At 41.5% G+C, this 12,027-nt stretch overlaps 1 protein-coding gene across 2 annotated transcripts in view; it reads left to right on the top strand.

The window, feature by feature from the left end:
- The window catches only part of LOC148034997 (vacuolar protein sorting-associated protein 9A-like), a 96,921-nt gene that overhangs the window by 34,006 nt on the left and 50,888 nt on the right, over positions 1 to 12,027 (top strand). The window lies entirely within an intron of this gene.

Here is a 12,027-nt window from a genome sequence, read left to right as displayed (position 1 = left end):
AGTAGAAGTAGGAGCCCCCTTTGAAGCCGAAGAACTGGAAGCCCCCTCTGAGGGTGAAGTAAGAAAATCCCCATCTGAATCCTAGTCTGAGAGAGAAAGGGAATCCAACCACTCATGGCTCACGGACTGTAAAGCATTAGATGACGAAGAAAGTGCCGCCGGTTGTACCGAAGAAGGTATTTGGGGCTTGGAAGAATAAGCCGAAAGCACCCAAAAGTGGCCTCTCGAACCTCAGTGGAAGAGGGTGGGGACCTGAAATCTAGAAAAACGAGATTGTTTTCTGAATGGAGAGCGATCAGCAACAGTCTGTCTGCTGTTTACAGCTGCAAACTGCGGGTGGAAGGCTGGAAATAGGCGCTAGACTGTAGATGACAGCAAGGTACAGTTGGAACTGTGATGTCCTCTGCGAAAGGGGTGTGGGCAGTAAGCTGAAAGCACCTGAAACCTGCAAAAACGAGATTTTGATGCAACGGAAGAAGAATAGAAGTGGATGCCAAACCCGCCACCGGTCTTTGTCGTCACTAGAGTGGAGAATCTTTGTTGCTGTTTGAGCAGATCCAGCTCTGATACCATGTCAAAAGATGATGTACTAGTCAGATAGTAGGGTTTGCGGGGAGGAACATGGAGTGAACTTGGCAAACATGGAGAAGGGAAGAGAAGAGAGAAGAAACTTTGATAAATGGAATGATGAAGATTTGAATCATGGAGTGAATGTGATAAAAGGGAACAAGGATGCCGTAGCACAAGGAAGATGATGAAGACAGCCATGAACCACGAACCGCAATGTCTTCTTGAAGGGGTGTGAGGATAGTGGAGAGGTTGGAGAGAAGAGGTGATGGACTGAATGAATCAGCCGTGAAGAATGAATGAGAGAGTGGCCTATAAATAGCCACAATCAGTCTAGGATGGCGCCCCTTTTCGGGGTTGCAAACCTTGAACACAAAACACAAAAACATAAAAAACGCAAACTGCGGGTGAAGGGTTTCTCAACAGGCCCAAATAGGATCAAGGGCTCTATCAATCCTCTCCTTCTCTTCATCAATCTTTTTCGTCCTCATATCGTTGTATGTAACACCGGTCCATTCTTCACATGGACCCACATTGGCAATGGCTTTTACCATCTTCTTCCATTACTCTTGCTTTAGGACATTGAATGCAAGATTGCACTCAATTACCGTGCGTGCAATTTCAATGTTCGCAAGTTGTTGTCTTTCTCTAAGAAAGGCAATTGATCCACGCACATGATCGGGAGCTTGAGAGAGAGAGGATTGTCTCTCCGGCACCGCATGAGCCTCCACTCTTTGTCTTTTACCCGAGCCGGATGTGGATGTGGATTCCCCACCACCAATGGTAGAGGGAATGGGAGATGAGATTTGAGAATGACAACTGCTTCGATAGGGTGTGGGAAAGAGGGGATGGGAGATGAGAATGACAAATCACAAGTCCATTCAAGATCCAAGAGAGGAAGATGAGAATGGTAAGTGCTTGTTGAATTGGTGTGGAAGCATGGAGGAGAGGAGCACCTTTTGTAGGTGAGAGAAGGGTCAAAGTTCAGATAGTGAAAGAGGGGTCAACGGTCAAAGAGAGGGTTGCCAGGTGGAAGGAATCCAAAGAGGGCTTGGGGAGGGGGAGTGCATGGTTGGAAAAGGGGGTGGGATGAGGTATCCAAGGCTTCCTCCCCCCCCCCCCCCTCCAAAAAAAAAAAAAAGTGCCACGTAGGCAAGTGGAACGCGTAGGAGTAAAGATGGGGCCACAAGGGACGTAGGACGTAGGATGTGTAGTAGGGGTGGCCAAAAAGAGCCCAAAATAACGTACGAAAACATAAGGATACGTATTGTATGAACAATACCATACGTCGTACGTAAACAACTATGAAAGTAATGAAAAATCATATCTCAACGTACTTGGTTTTTACTAAGGATAAAGATGATAGTGAGAATACTGGGAACATGTCTAAGTTAGAGAAGGATCGCATATCATTTCTGAAAATGTAGGCTGATTGCTTCTCTTAGTCACTTTCAGGGCAGTTGCTGCTTGAAAGACCAAAAGATCATACCATAGATCTCATCCTTGGAATTAGCCTACCTAATAAGCCACTCTACATAGTCAGCGCAGCCCAAGAGATTGAGTTGTTAGAAAAAGGGTTGATTCAGCCCAACTCATCTCTTTTTTGTTCTCCAGTGCTTTTGGTATAGAAAAAGGATGGTTCATGGCGTATGTACATTGATTATCGTGCTTTGAACAAGATCACGATAAAGAATCACTTTCTGTTTACTCGGATCAATGATGTTATGAATAGATTACAGGGGGTAGTCATATTCGGCCATATAGATTTGAATAGTGGGTATCATTAGATATGCATTAGACCGAAAGATGTGCCTAAGATAGCTTTCAAGACATCTTTTGGATTGTGTGAGTTTCTTGTTATGCCATTTGGACTTATGAATGCTCCTGTCACTTTTAATTGGATGATGGATCGCATGTTCAGGCCACATAGAGGATTTTTGGGGCATTTTCTTTGATGACATGATTATCTATTCAAAGAATGAGGCAGAGTATAGAAGACACTTGGACATTGTGTTCAATGAATTGCGTGAGCGAAGGTTAGTTATCAATGACGAGAAAAGTGAAATTTTTTTGCATGAAATCCACTTTTTGGGACATATTGTATTTGCTCATCGTATTCACATAGACCTTGCAAAGGTTGATGCAATACAATCATGGCGATCTTTGAGAAATCTGCATGAGATCGGTAACTTCTTGGGTCTATGTTCTTACTACAAAAAGTATGTACGCATGTTTGCTGAAATTGCATCTCTATTGTATGCTTTGCAGAAGAAGGATGCGCCGCTTAGATGGACAACAGTGGAAATTTCAGCATTTGAAGCGTTGAAGAAAAAGATGACTTCAAATCCCGTGCTTGTGTTGCTCGATCTAAGGAAGTCATTCGTAGTTCAGTGTGATACATGTGGTAATAGCATTGGGAGTGTTCTTATGTAGCACGGGCGAGTTGTGGCTTATGAGAGCGGAATTCTCCACGGTGCATAAAAGAATTTGTAGATCTATGAGAAAGAGCTCTTGGCTATAATTCATGCACTATCTACATGAAAACATTCTTTGTTGGGGGCTGACTTTATAGTGCAGACAGACCATCAAACTTTGAGGTATTTTTGGATGCAGACAAAGTTGTCAGAGAAGCATATGAGATGGACAAATTTTCTCTCTATGTTTCACTTTCAAATTGTACATATTGATGGTAAAAAGAATGTTGTGGTTGATTGCATTGTCACGTAAGCCACAATTTTCAGCCATTAGCAGGTTTATTACACTGAGTTGGATGCCATAAAAGAGTATATGTTGCTAATTCGGACTTTGCTAATGTTTATGGTTAGCTTTGCAATGGCCAAAGGTATGAACACTTTGTGCTAAGGGATGGATTTTTGATGATGCATGGACAACTATGTATCACAAAGCAATTAAGGCCCAGAGTTATCATTGAAAGTCATACTCCTTCGTATGCAGGACACAAAGGTATTGATGCCACGATCAAGGTAGTGGAGCATTTCTTTTATTGGCCAGCTTTGAGGCATGATGTAGAATAGTTTGTCAGGACATGCATCGTATATCAGAAGGTAAAGCATGATAGGCAAAAGATGCTAGGTTTATTGCAGCCATTGCCTATTCCAAATAAGCCTTGGCAAAGCATTGCAATGGACTTTATTTTTGAGCTTCCTAAGATACCTATAGGGAATGATGGGATATAGACTATCATTTGCAGGTTTAACAAACAAGCCCATTTCATTCTGGCGAGGAAGAAAATAAAGGTTAATCATATGACACGATTGTTTTTGCAACACATCTTTAAGTATCATAGCATGCCGGAGTCAATCGTTAGTGATCGAGACGCTCGGATGACCGGCTTATTTTGGAAAGGGTTGTTTGAGAATATGGGTACCACGTTGAAATTCTCATGATCCTTCCATCCGCAGACAGATGGTTAGTTTGAGGAAGCAAATTCCACAGTTTTAGATCTTTTGAGGTGCTATGTTTTAGATCACAAGACACAGTGAGAGCAATATTTACCCTTGGTTGAGTTTGCTTACAACAACACAATACATAGTTCCATTGGCAAAGCTCCATTTGAGGTGGTTGACGGTAGCCAAAAGGTACTACCTATCTTGCAAACCAAGGATAAGATCTTGGAGGCTGACTGTTATGTGAAAAACTTGAATGTAGCCTATGCAAACATAAAGTGTGCACTTTAGAGATCATAGGAAAAGCAAAAGAGGGCAGTTGATCGTCATAGACGTGCTTTGTAGTTTGCAGAGGGCGATTATGTATTGCTGCATTTTGAAAAGGCAAGGTTGGAAAAGATGAAAGGAAGAGAAAGATTGTATCGGAAGTTGAGTATGAGATACTATGGGCCCTTCAAGGTGTTAGAGAAGATCAGTGATGTGGCATATCGGTTAAAATTATCTCCACATTGGTAGATACACAATGCCTTCCATGTTAGTTTATTAAAGCCTTTTCATGGTGATGTGCCAGAGGATATGTTTGCTGAAATTCAGCCTAAGGTTGAGGAGCTGGGTGAGATTTTGGTACCCGAGTAGATTTTGGCACATAAGGAAAGAAAGGTCAAAGGTGAAGTTTCTAGAAGAGACGTCGTGAAATCTTAGAATTATTCACCAATGGATGCCGAATGGATGGAAGAGGATGACGTGGTAGACCATCCTCAGTTGTTGCAGCTTTACCTAGACGCCTTTTAGTTAGAGCCAACTTTAGTTCGAGCTCAATTAGGTTCAACAGAGCAAGGGTCCAAAGTATTACCTGATGCTGAAGGGGAAGATAGCACTCCCACTTCGCTAATTGTGGATAGCTCTCGTATGTAGTGGATCTCAAATGTATTTAGCATGCATCCAAGGTTCTGTGCTGACAATATGTTTGCCATGAGATCACTGCTTAGTGTACTAGTCAGTGTGAGATGTATACAGATGAGTATGAGTTTCACTTGGGCATTGGAACTATACTTTTGTATCAGTTTATGATCAATTTGGCATGAATTTTCCCTCATTTTTGAGATATTGATAAGTTTCAGCTCAAATTTTGATCGATTTGAGAACCGTTTATGGTTACTTTTGGGATCAATTTTGCATTAGTTTTTGCAGTGATTGCTGTTCAACTTTTGCAATGAGTTTGCGATCAATTTGGGTTCACATTTGCAGCAGCTTGTGATTAGTTCTTAGATCAACAAGTGATCAATTTATGATTAGATTATGCTCAGTTTTCAATGGTTTACAGCCGGTTCCATGGACAATAGCATGTTAGTAAATGCCATTGATAGTTTCAGCCATGGTTTATGCTGAATTGATGCTTTTCTATGGTTGATAGTCAGAACAGTTGAGAAGCATGAGTTATGGATGCATCCAATAATGAGTTTCTAACAACAGTTTTGGACTGATTTTCAATTTTACATTATGTATATGTTGGTTGAAAATTTTCAACATGTTTGGGGCATGTAGCATGGTTGGACAATAATGCGCAATGTTGTGATTGTGATGTCTTATGGAAATTCCAGTGTAGTATGCTTTTCCTTTGGCACAATGCAATGCCATTGTGGACCATTGCAGGGATTTCAAGGGAGAGTTTTGTCACGGGGACGTGAAATTTTGAAATGCTTTAATCTTGCTGGTAACATTTGATTAAGTTATTAATCAAATGTGCAAGGTTATTTAGCAGACGTGATGTACATGGCAGTTATTTCATGATAGCAGGCCAAGGACCGTGAGGATGCAGTGGTTGTTAAAGGAAAAAGTTGCGATAAGTTATGCCAATTGGGCTTTGGGAATTAGTTGGCTTCAATTTTGACCCTAGGACAGTTATTTGGCCAATAAGTGTTGGTGATGACACTAGAGACTAGCATTAATTAATTAATTAATGCTAGTCTAAGGGTCAATAGAGGTTGGGGACCACTCGAGGTTGCAAATGGCCCAACAATTTAATTATGGATGGGCACATTTAACTTTGGGTAGGGTCAGAAGGGTTGAAATTAATTTTTAGGATTATTTAATTTTAAAAAGTAATTAAATGACTGGATAATGTTGAAAAATGGGTTTAGAAGGCTGCCATTTGGCAAAAATGCCCATGCAAATTGAGAAAACGTTTTTGGGGGTTGGGTCTCAGCCATTCACTCAGGCAGCTTGGGAGTGAGAGAAAGAGAGAGCTGTTGGCCCATTTTCTGATTAGAGAACAACAGTTTGCTACAAAAGACAGCGATTTGGGGGCCTTACCAAGTAGGGGACAGCAAGAAGTAACCTTCTAGGGGCTGGCAATAAAACTGGTGATCAGGTGATAGCATTTCGGAGGTGTTTGGCAGTAGGTGACTGCATTAAATGTAGGCTTGGAGCAGGCAGTAGGCAGAATCTAGGGTTTTCTCAGGAAGAAAATCAGATTTCTCTCTCATGTTGGCTTTCTCTCACCTTCTCCAACCCATTCTCAAGAGATCTCATCATTTCTCAGCCATTTTGAGCAGATCTCAGTCAAATTTGGTGGACAGTAGAGATATCTTTATCGTAAATTCTAAATTTTTGTAGAAATTAGGTTTTGATAGCCACCTCGGGACCCGTGTCAATTGGCGAAGGCATTGTATATTGAATTCAGCACTTGAACTTGGGTATTTGTCAGGGAATTCAGATGTCAGCCCATTCATTGTAATTTGGGGCAGCATTTGGCCAGTTGGAGGTTCCATTCGTGCAAGTCTTGGGTGAAAAATCAAGGGCCAATTGATGTGAATTGATTGCTGATTGTTGCTATAGCAAAGAAACTTTTGGAATAGCAAAGGAGATTGTAAATCTCAATTTGTACTCATTCTATTAGTAATCAAGTTAAAGAAATACTGAAAGGGGTGCCAATTTTGGGGCCACTAGGGTGTCCAATGTTTGAGATTATTAAGGTAATTTGTGCATTTTAAGTTATGCCCATTTGTTTATTGCTGTAATTAAGTGCTTAATAAGGAAATTACCACCCTTTTATTGCTGTAATTAAGTGCTTAATAAGGGAATTACCACCCTTTTAAAGAAGGAAGGCTGGTTTCACTTGCCCTGAGGGATACTAATTTCCTTTCGCATTATTAGATGGGTCTTTTGGGTCCCTTGTGGCTATGTTGATCTTTGGGGTAGGGTCTCCGATCTTTTGTAGGAGTGGAAACCCTTTGGTGTTTTGGATTTTGATTGTCTCTGGTAGGATTGGAATCTTGCAAGGCGTTTGATCCTTTAGTGTTCTTTAGTTAATTAGATTTATCATTTCATGATCCAAGACTGCATATGGTTGGCCAACAAAGCCAATGCACTTTTGGGATTGCATAAATCTAAAGCTCGGTGGAAGGTGACAATAATGGAGGGATGGATCGACAAGGCGCTAATTCAATGTAAGCTGTTCATTTGGAGAATGTTGGTGGGGACGTTCCCTTGCGTTGGCTCGTCACCATAGGGGTATTTCTAATGGGAATTGTTTATCTTGTACCACTGTGGTTGAGTCTCCCCATCACAGATTCATCTCTTGTCCTTTTGCTCAGAAGTTTTGGGACCTCCTCTTGGACATTTGGCATGTTGTGGTGGGGACTAGGTACATGTCCTCTTGATTGGGTACTTGGTAAAGCTAACTTTAATGCCTTACACAACCTGATATGAAGATTCTATTTCACCTTTTCAGATTTTGGGATTGCTGGCATATTTGGGTCACTTGTTGTTGACGACTGTGCACAAGGGTTGAGACAGAGTGCAGCTGAGATATGCACAGTGAGGAGCAGAGTAGAGAGTGAGGAAGAGAGTGAGAGCATGACTCTTAATGTGTAGGTACAATGACAAAATGTACCACTTTAGGTTTTTTTTGATAATATATATAAAGTACATGTGTAAGGGTGCGTACACACTTGAGTACCATAAAAGGCATGGTGAGACTTTATTCCCAACAACCTTCCACCTAAAGGCAATGCGCCTAAAGGTAGAGGAAAGAATTGGCTAAGTCTATGTATGTATAAAGCGGAAATACACATATACTATCCAACCCCTATCATTTGGCGGCAATGAGCAAACCGCTTTGTTGGAAGACCCTTCGTGAGAAGATCTGCAGGATTATCATTTGTATGTACATTGACAAGTTCAATGCTCTTGCTGTCAAGTACATCCTTGATAAAATGATACTTCACCTGTATGTGCTTTGTCTTTGGATGAAAGACAAGATTCCGTGTGCTATCATGATAGCACTCTAACTATCACAGTGAAGGATAGGAACCTTTGTAATGCCAATCTCTCACACCAAACGTGAAAGCCATAAAGGCTCCTTGCATGCCTCAGTGGCAACCACATACTCTGCCTTTGTAGTAGACAATGCAACACACTTTTGTAGCCTGGATATCCAAGAGATTGCTCCCCTTGCGAACGTGAACGCATATCCTGAAGTAGACTTTGCAGTCAGGATGACCAGGATAGTCTGCATTCGTGAAGCCAACAAGAGACGACTTCTGCTTTCCAAAGTAGACACACAAGTTCTTTGTGCCCTCAAGGTATCTCATGATACTCTTCATTGCTTCCTAATGTTTTTTGCTTGCTTTTTACTAGGATATGCCATGTACCTGCTAACCACTCCCACCTCAAATGCAATGTTAAGATTGTAGCAACCATAGCACACATCAAGCTATGATAACTAAAGCATAAGAAATCTTGGCCATCTCAGCCTTTCCATCATTAGATGTAGGGCTGTCATTCGCACTAAGTTTCACATATGGAGGCAACAGTACGACAATGGCTCACCCCCCCCCATATTGAAACGCTGCAAAACTTAGGAACATACTCTTGCCGTAATAGATAGAGAAGACCCTTCAATCTGTCCTTGACTATACGTATGCCAAGAATATGATTGGCCTCACCAAGTTCCTTTATATCAAAGCTATTGTGTAGGCTTTGTTTCAAGGAGTCCAAGGCATGAACATCCCTGCCTGCAATCAGCATGTCATCCACTACAAGACCAAGAGAATAAGGCTGCCATCTGCTGCCTTCTTGGTGTATAAGCAGTGATCAACTTGAGATCTATGGACTCCTTGAGATTGCATAAATGTATCAAATTTATGATATCATTCTCATGGTGCTGTTTCAGCCCTCTTGTTGAGTTTACATACCATGTGCTCTTCCCCCTTTGTAACAAAACTCTTAGGCTGTTGCATATAGATCTCCTCATGCAGATCACCATGTAAGAAAGTTGTCTTTACATCCATCTGTATGAGTTCCATATCTTTAGATGCAACCAAGCCCAAAATGGTTCACAAAGTAGTCATTTTGACTACATTAGAAAAAATTTCATCAAAATCAATTCCATCTTCTTGCTTGTACCCTTTAGCAACCAATCGTGCCTTGTACCTTGGTAAAGAACGAGAAGTGGCTTTCATTTTGTTCTTTTTCTCAGTCTTGTTAATAGTCTTCAGTGTTTTTGTTTTTGCCATTCTCTTTCTTCAATTGTAAACAATCCCGTTTGTAGTGCCCTTTCTTGCCACAATGATGACACTCCATATTTTTTCCATGAGACTTGCTATATGCTCTATTTTTAGAAATGCCCTTTTGCTGAAATCTGCCCCTAGTGTGCAATGCATTAGAAGACTTGTTTGCTGAATTATTTTGCTTGTTGAGTTCTTCCATCAGGAAAGAACTCTCCACATCTGAATATAACAACTGAGCATTTGAGTTACTCAAAGCTGTCTTCTGAAAGTATCCCAACTTTCAAGCAAAGTGCATAGTAAGAAGGTAGCCTTGAACTCATCATCAATGTGGAAATCCAAAGCAATCAGCTAACTGAAAATTGAGTTGAACTCATTCAAATGTACAGACATGGCTTTACCTTCCTTCATGCGAAGTTCCATCAACTTTTTTAGCCAATAAACCTTGTTGACTGCACTTTTTTGAGCATACAATTCTTCAAGTCTTTGTCACATTGCATATGCAGAATTCAGCTTGTCAATGTTAAAGAGAAAGTTGTTTGACACTGAGAGCTCTATAGTAGAGCATGCAAGCTCATCTGAATCATCCCACTCTTCTTGTTCCATACCTGCTGGTTTTATTCCCTTCGCTTTGATGGGCTTTACTTGTTTCTTCTGCACCAAGACATTGTAGCATTGTTTTTGCCATATTGCAAAATTGTGTGCGCCCTCAAGCTTCTTGATGTGCAAAAGTTTGCTGCTGTCACTGTTTCCAGCCATGATTTGCAGCACTAAATTGACTCAAAAGTCAACAAATGCAAGCCCAAATGTCACACAAATGACCATGGACATTGCAAGTACCAACCAGCAGTGAAAGTCAAGAAATTTCAGAAATTTCAGATTTGCAAATTGATTTCCAGAATTAGAGAATGTCTGCTACTGCACTCTACAATCAATTACAGCCAGATATATACGCCAATGCACCAATTACATGTGAAATCCCCAAAATTCCATTGCAATTTTTGCTCCAAAAGCATTCTTGGGCACAAATTTGACAATTTTGGTCTAAAGTCCTAAATTTTCAAAAGGAAATCTGCCCAGATATACATGGACCCAAGTGCATATACTAGGCAATTCTTGCACAAATTGATGAAATTCTGCAAAAGCCCCAATTTTCCCGGGTTTGGTGTGCACAAATTTCAGTGAAATTGACAAAATCTCACTAAAGTGTGAAAAGCCCTAAATTTCCCGGGTAAATGTGCACTGAATTTGCAATTTTAAAGTCAGATTATCTTGTTCCATGTCGAAATCCCCAAATCCGGAAAAAGCCCTTATTTTTTCGGGTCAAAACTGCACACTGTGCGTAGGCATGCAAATGGCCATCAGTGGGAGAGGGGCAGATTTGAGAAATTAAGGAAAAATGATGAAAAAAATGCTGTAGAGTTGGGACGCTGTGGCCTGCTTGGTCATGGCTGACCTGTCCAGCCCGTCACCTGTCCCGTCAGCCTGTGTTGACCCGTCGCAGTTTGTTGCTGCCCCCGTCGCCTGTCACCTACCTGCGCCCCCGTCGACTGGTCCGCGTCTGACGTTGCTTGCTCGCCAAGCCTGCTGGTCCTGCGTGTCGACTGCATACGTCAGGTAGTTGCCTGCTCATGTGCCGCCCGCCGCCTGTGACTGTCCAGCTCACAGCTAACGTGGCCTCTCTTGCCTGCATCGCTTGACTGCCTCGAGGATCGTGCACTCTTGAGCTGCCTCTTGCCCGCTTTGATACCAATTTGTTGACAAGTGTGCGTGAGGATTGAGACAAAGTGCAGCTGAATATGCATAATGAGAGAGGGAGTGAGAGTAGAGTAGAGAGTGAGGAAGAGAGTGAGAGCACGATACTCAATGTGTGGGTACAATGACAAAATGCACCACTTTAGGTTTTTTTGATAATATATATAAAGTACATGTGTAAGGGTGCGTGCACACCCGAACACCGTAAAAGGCATGGTGAGCCTTTATTCCCAACACTTCCAATGCATTAATCTTTGCTGCCGCCTCAGGGCATCCAGCATCATCTTGCGAAGCTTAAGGGACTTCTTCAGTGGCAGCTTCATCTTATACAGCATGTTGATATCTTGGCAAGAGATGACTTAGTATCTTGACATCAGGCATCTCCTTTGTGACCCTGCCCTGACTTCTGTACCCACAGCTGTTCCCATGCATTTTAAAATCAAGTGGCACTAAAATTGAAGTTTGTTCCAGAAATATTTTATTCCTTTGATATTACCCAGCTCCCACACTGTCCACCAGCTGAAAGCTTACTAATCCCATCCATCCTTATCTATTGCATAGAGCTAAAAATTATTACTAAAAATACACAAAACCTGTAAGATTATGGATGTATGCAACTTTGTTGATAACTTCTTCCCAAACTTTAGTGGTAGGTTATCAAATGCATATTGCAACTCTGACCATACCACTTTGAAATGGCGCCTTTTAAATTGCTCCACAACCCCATTTTGTTGAGAAGTATTTGGAGCAGTGACTGTTACCTTATTCTTCTCTTCTTGCAAAGTTGT

The sequence above is a fragment of the Lygodium microphyllum genome, chromosome 6 (genome assembly GCF_053477565.2).
Source record: "Lygodium microphyllum isolate KBCC chromosome 6, Lygodium_microphyllum_v1.1.10, whole genome shotgun sequence".
NCBI lineage: Eukaryota > Viridiplantae > Streptophyta > Polypodiopsida > Schizaeales > Lygodiaceae > Lygodium > Lygodium microphyllum.
Note: the sequence above shows the minus strand (reverse complement) of the source record. Positions and strands in the feature narration are given on the sequence as shown.